This window comes from Etheostoma spectabile, unplaced genomic scaffold (genome assembly GCF_008692095.1).
Source record: "Etheostoma spectabile isolate EspeVRDwgs_2016 unplaced genomic scaffold, UIUC_Espe_1.0 scaffold00000982, whole genome shotgun sequence".
NCBI lineage: Eukaryota > Metazoa > Chordata > Actinopteri > Perciformes > Percidae > Etheostoma > Etheostoma spectabile.
Genome location: NW_022602674.1, coordinates 1 through 6,631, shown reverse-complemented (window position 1 = coordinate 6,631; position 6,631 = coordinate 1). Strand labels below are relative to the sequence as shown.

Genomic DNA, 6,631 nt, shown 5'->3' with positions numbered 1-6,631 from the left:
AGTCAAAGTCTGAAACTAAGATGGTCTCGCTTATAAAAGGTGAAGTCCAGCTGGTTATACCCAATGTGGTGAGTTTCTGCTACTCATTGTTGACTGATTCCACTGAACACTAGTTACCTTAGGAAAGATGGATAATCTAGAATTCCTTGCCAATATTGTTAAATGGAAAATGTTGTTTCTTTGGCTGGAACTTGTCATCAGGTATTGATTCCCACTGAAGATGAGGTCCAACAGGCCATAAATCGACTAGTCGACTTGGTGTTGGAAATTAGCAAGGGCATTGCATGGCAGTGGGAGTACAGTCAAAATGACACAAAGAACAAAAGTAAGTCATTATCAACATGCACATGAATTTAAAAAAACAAAAACTTTACTGTACGTGTCCACATGGGATATTTTTGACAGAAGGGATTGCCCCGTTTCTAGCATTGGAGGCTTGATGGGCTTGCCACTAGCAGTTCTAAATTTCTCTTCAATGACAATTGACAAGCAAAGAAATCAGGCTACAACTGCATTTGGTCCTTTATTTCTAAACAGGATAAACTTATTTTACAAAAAAAGTTCACAAATTGTGTTTCTGAAAAAAGTGAAAAGCAATGCAGTTGCTAAATCTGTCTTTATTTTAGATTGACAACGATCAATTTAAAGGGAACCTATTATGTTTTCCTGTATTTTCTGTCATATCTAAATGTTACAATGTTGGATTTTCATGTTGAACATGGCCAAAGCTTTAAATAATGAGGTAAACTATATCAATATCAATCTAAGTTGTGTACCACTCTTAAGAACGCTTTTTTTGTCGTGTGAACATGATTAGATTTATCAATCTTATTACTTAATTTTTTTGTGTACTTCCCTGCTTTCGTTGATCTCATAGGCGGAGAAAAAGAGAATTTCTATCACAAATTTTTGAACACAAGGACATCAAAAAGCTCTGGTCATTCTTAAGTGTGAGGTCAGCTCCAGAGAGGACAAGCAACTGATGTTCTGAAGCAGTTCAATCCTTTTAGAGTGATCTGGGATGGGGACAGGAACCTCAAAGTCAAGGTTTGTTTTCCTGAGAATATGCCATGTTCTTGTTTTGACTTTTGAGAGAACATATGTTTTGCAATAATAATAATGATATCATGTTTATCTTAACTTAACTTTTATAAAGGAATTCATGGACAGCAATCCATCCTTGATGCAGATAGAATCTGAAATCGAGATCTACCACTAAACTGAACAAGAAGTTGGTGATATTAAACCCATCGTTGTTTTGGGTCTAGTGAATTGTCAACAAGTAAAGTGGACGTATTGTGTTTTTATTTATAAATATTTTTTTTTTTGACTACCTATCAATTCAATTTCAATTCAATTCAATTCAATTTTATTTATAGTATCAATTCATAACAAGAGTTATCTCAAGACACTTTACAGATAGACCACACTCCAGAATTTACAAGGACCCAACAGTTCTAACAGTTTCCTCCAGAGCAAGCAACAGTGCGACAGTGGCGAGGAAAAACTTCCTTTTAGGCAGAAACCTCGGTCAGACCCAGGCTCTTGGTAGGCGGTGTCTGACGGGCGGTTGGGGTTAGAATGAAGAGTGGCAATAAAAATAGAAAAAATTAGTAGTTTGTAGAAGTTCTTTGTAGTAGTTCATGGCATAGCAGGACGCTGTGCGGCATTACAAGGCACAGCAGGACGTAGCAGGACGTAGCAGGACGTAGCAGGGCAGGGCACCGCAGTGTAGCAGTTGAACATGGCATCACAGAACGTGTAGCGGGACCATGGCGACAGCTGCTACCCTGATTTCGGAGCCTCTCTGATCCAAGGGAACATGCTGGTGAAAAAAGAACATAAGGACTCCGGGGAATGACTCCCCAGAAATAGGTTAGTAACACGCATTTCTGGGACATGGATGCACATAAATGAAAAGATAGAAAGATAGAGGAGAGAGGAACTCAGTGTATCAAGATAAGTCCCCAGCTGTCTAAAACTATTACAGCAAACCAAGAGAGACGAGTAAAGAGAGCTCCAGCCCGGCCGGCCAGAACTCTCCCCAACCGATCGGGCTGTATGCCAAGTCTCCCTTTAGTTCTATTATATTCTTGATTATATGTTAGATAATCTGAAAACTATGTGACTAACTACTACTCCCTAACAATATTCGATTCTATGCCTAACTAGTGTATCAAAATAAGTCCCCAGCTGTCTAAAACTATTACAACAAAACCAAGAGAGACGAGGTAAAGAAGCTCCAGCCCGGCCGGGCCAGAACTCTCCCCAACCGGATCGGGCTGTATGCCAAGTCTCCCTTTAGTTCTTTATATTCTTGATTATATGATAGATAAATCTGAAAACTATGTGACTAACTACTACTCCCTAACATTATTCGATTCTATGCCCTAACTAGTGTATCAAAATAAGTCCAAGCTGTCTAAAACAATTATTACAACAAAACCAAGAGAGACAAGGTAAAGAGAGCTCCAGCCCGGTCGGCCAGAACTCCCCCCAACCGGATCGGGCTGTATGCCAAGTCTCCCTTTAGTTATATTAGTTATCTCATTATATATCACAATGTGTGCTGCTGAGTCAAAAATACAGAGATTCAAATCCTTACAGCACACCGCAAGAGGAAGGAGCTAAAGCTTTAGAGTTTTCCCACTATTGCCATTAGCATGTGGAGCATGATTGCCTGTACATGTCATTGCAATCCATTCAGTGATGAGACATTTACTCTAACCAAAAATGTTAATCTTGTGCTGGTGCTCTGAGGGGAAAACATAACAGAATGGACCACACATTTTGTACAAATATAATGGCAGTGCATAGAATCTTTGGTCAAGATATTTTTGTCTGGACAAAAGTGGTGGACCGACTGACCAACATTGCTGTATCTTCCACATAATTTATTTTTTTACCAACAAGAAACCTGACCCGAGAAGCAACATCCTCTTTGTCATAGGAAACATTTCATTTTATATCAAAATGTTTAAGTTGGTTATGACATCACTTGTAGGTTATGCCTGGTTTGAGAACTGTGTACTGCACTGTAAATTGTATCTCTTGTAAACAGAGCCATTGAAGAAGGCCTTGATAGCTGAGACAAAAGTCTGGAAGAAACTGTTGTGCAAGTACCTAAGGGAGAAGTACAAAAAGAAAATGATTGACACCAGCATACATACTTATAAATACCTCATACAACTATCTCATCCTGTGGCTATTTTGGAAGATGTGCGTCGTGCCATGGGGGCCCTCTCTAAGCCTCGCAATGCTGAAATACAAACTGATATGACGTTGATTTCCATTGAGGTATGAATATCACATATTTGTTTTCAAGGACATAGTTGCTTAATTATAGTCTATAACTGCAAAGTGTATATGATCATGTCCTGACGAATAATCCAACTGCTTTCAAAAACGTTGAGGACTAGGTTTCCAGACATAGAATATGGACAAATCATGGTGAAATTGTGTGATTTATTGAAGAAATTAAAATGACAAGAGCTTGTAAGGGACAAGAAATACACAATGAACTGAGTAAATTGCTGGCTTTGCATGATCTATGCAACATTATCAGTTTGAAGTTCTACATATTTTTTCTAGATAAGTTAGCCCTGCAGTTTGATTCTATCTTATTATCATGTTATATTTATTTTACAGGAAGCGTTTTAAATTTTGACTAAATATGAAGCAGAAGTGACTAAAAGAGAAGCAGAGGGTGTCTCCAATCTGAGGCAGTTATTCACAAAGCTTCAGTCTAAAGCGGGTAGTATCATTATATTCATGCCGTTTTTGCTTTGGAATCTTATGTGTTCTTTTGTAACTCAGCTGCGATTTTGGTTTTTCCTGACTCAGAGAGATCAGTGCAAGAGAATCTTGTTTGTTTGCAGCCCAAGTTCAAACAAAACCTTCTAGAGTGAGTGGTCATTTTCCAAAATAATGTTGACACCTTTGTGAAACAATATGATTCAGTTAGTAATCTGTAGGTCTCCTCAGTGTTAGTAAGTTTTTCAGTCAATTTAAATGAATAAATTAATCACATGGTCTGTTTTAGTAAGGTCCTATGGCTGATGAATAGCTCCCAAGATGCCGGCCGTAGACTCCAGATCTGTCAGGTAACATTGCTGATGGATTAAATAACATTCTATATTGGTCAGTGTTGGATGCATGTAAAGTATTAATAAGTATAACAAGTAGGAAAGCAATACTGCATATGGTATGTACACACTAAAGCCATTTCAGTTTAAGTTTAAGATTGATTGAAAATTTAAAAACTAATTTCTTTAGATTATCTTTGTCAATACAGACTTCAATGTTTAGACCAAGTCATTTAAATGTAACAAGAAAAAACCGTCTTAACCTACTGTGTCTTTCTGATACAGTGGTTGACATGTCCTTGCTCTTTCTAAGTGTACAGCGTATCCGCTCATAAGACACTTGTAAGACCGCAACCAAGGAGTTCAATGAAAAAGTATCAGAGGTGATAAATGAGCAGGGTATAAAAATAGATGTAAATTTGTTTTATAAACAAACATTTATCCATATCCACACAAAATTGTCTTTTTGTTTTGCAATGTATTATAATTTCTGTTTTAAGTAGTTGTTTTTCTGCAAACAAAAATACAAAAATATATCAGGATCTTCTCTGACATAGGTTCATCATGCCTATTTAATACAGACCTTTCTATATATATATATATATATATATATATATATATTTTTTTTTTTTTTTTTTTTTTCATTCAGACTCAATTTGAAGAACTGTGGAGAAATTTCACGACATATACCTCTGGGGAGCAACTTCTTGGCTTGCCAGTTTCAGATTATGACTGCCTGCAAAGACAAGTATGTGATCACTCTACAAAGCTTACCCTACATTACCAAAGCAATGGAAATTTGATTTAATAGCTATAGTGTTAATCTTTTTGGTAATTTGTAATGTATTTAGACTAATAAATATATGGTTTCCTATGGTTACCTTAGAAAAGAGCTTGATCTGCTACAGAAACTCTGTGGTCTATATGATGCAGTGATGAGGAAGATTAAAGGGTACTTTGGCATCCTATGGATAGATGTGGATATTGAGAGGATCAATGCAGAACTTTTGGAATTTCAGAACAGGTAATAAAAGTATTCTGATATTAATACTACCATTTGCAATGTACTGTGATTTTTTTTTTCTTTATATGACTAACATCAACTTGGCTTTTGTTAGGCATGTGCCAATATGAAAAACTTTCAGAAAGAATACTATTATCTCTATAATTGTTGTAAAAAAGTGAACATTTTCAAATATATGTAGTTCAAATGAAAACTGTTTGTATATTTATTCAGAAAAATACAGTACATCAACACTTATCCCTATTTCTAGGTGCCGAAAGCTACCCAAAGGATTGAAGGACTGGCAAGCCTTCCAAGACCTGAAGAAGACGATTGATGATTTCAGTGAGTCATGCCCTCTGCTTGAGATAATAGAACAGAATAGAATAGAATGCCTTTATTGTCATTATGCACAAGTACACAGTACCTGTGCAATGAGATTGAAGCAATCCCTTGACAGTGTTGACACAAAAATATAAGACAAGAATATAAAATATCAAAAATATCAAAAGTCAAAAATTTAAAAAAAATGTACAATGTAGGTAGTGCAGAGAAAAAAAAAAGAGGGGGGTGCAGGTGCAGTCGGGAGAGCAACTTTATGCATATATAAAAATGGCTTGAATACACATTGTGTGAAAGGAGATAAGTATAAAACAAATAGGTACATTTTGCACAGTAATGAAATGGTTAAGTACTAAATAAATAAATAAATACTGCACAGTGATGAAATGGAATAGTTAAATATTAAATATTGCCCTGTATGAAATTGCACAGATTCCAGTGACCTTTGAGGTATTATATATAACAGTGTAAGAGCATAAGAGCATTGCAAGCATTGCATTGATGTCAAGCAAGTCTATGATGAGGAGACACTGGGACCGAATTACAGACCTGACTGCGCACCAGTTTGAGGTGGAGTCCAATACCTTTACACTGCAGAACATCTTGAAAGCACCTCTGTTGAAGTACAAGACGATTTGAGTTTGCGGGCAGTTTGGATGTTGGGGTTGCAACCTTCCCTAATCTCTAGTTACAATATGTTCACTTATTGTGTTGTTCAACCTCCTAAACTTGGCTTTTTGCATTTGTAGTACATCTGCATATCATCTGTGAAGGAGAAGGATATTGAAGCCAAGTTGTCTCAAGTGAAAGAAGTGTGGTCCAGCCAGATCCTGAGCTTGATGACTTTTAAGGATAGAGGAGAACTGATGCTGAAGGGGCAGATACAGTAGAGATCCTCACCATGCTGGAGGATAGTATGATGGTGTTGGGGTCACTGCTGAGCAACAGGTATAACAAAGGAAACACAAATTTGTAATGATCAACTAATGAAATTTGAAAACATTGACCTAAATCATATTTGATTTGTGCATTATTTCTGTGCATTGTGTCATTTGAGCAACACGCAGGCTTTTGAGGTTGGGCAATATGTTAGTTGTGCAATTTCTTATTGTGTAAGAGCAGTGCTGCACGTATGCAGCCGACGGGTTGTTCAATTACAAGTGCCATGAAAAGAGTATTTGATGTGCTTACTATATAGGTA

At 36.8% G+C, this 6,631-nt stretch overlaps 1 long non-coding RNA gene across 1 annotated transcript; it reads left to right on the top strand.

Moving 5' to 3' along the window:
* Positions 1 to 904, top strand: LOC116674772 (uncharacterized). Its single transcript, XR_004328209.1, has 3 exons — positions 1 to 68; positions 202 to 325; positions 878 to 904. It is a non-coding gene; the product is annotated as an uncharacterized LOC116674772 (long non-coding RNA).
* Positions 905 to 6,631: the final 5,727 nt, after the last annotated feature.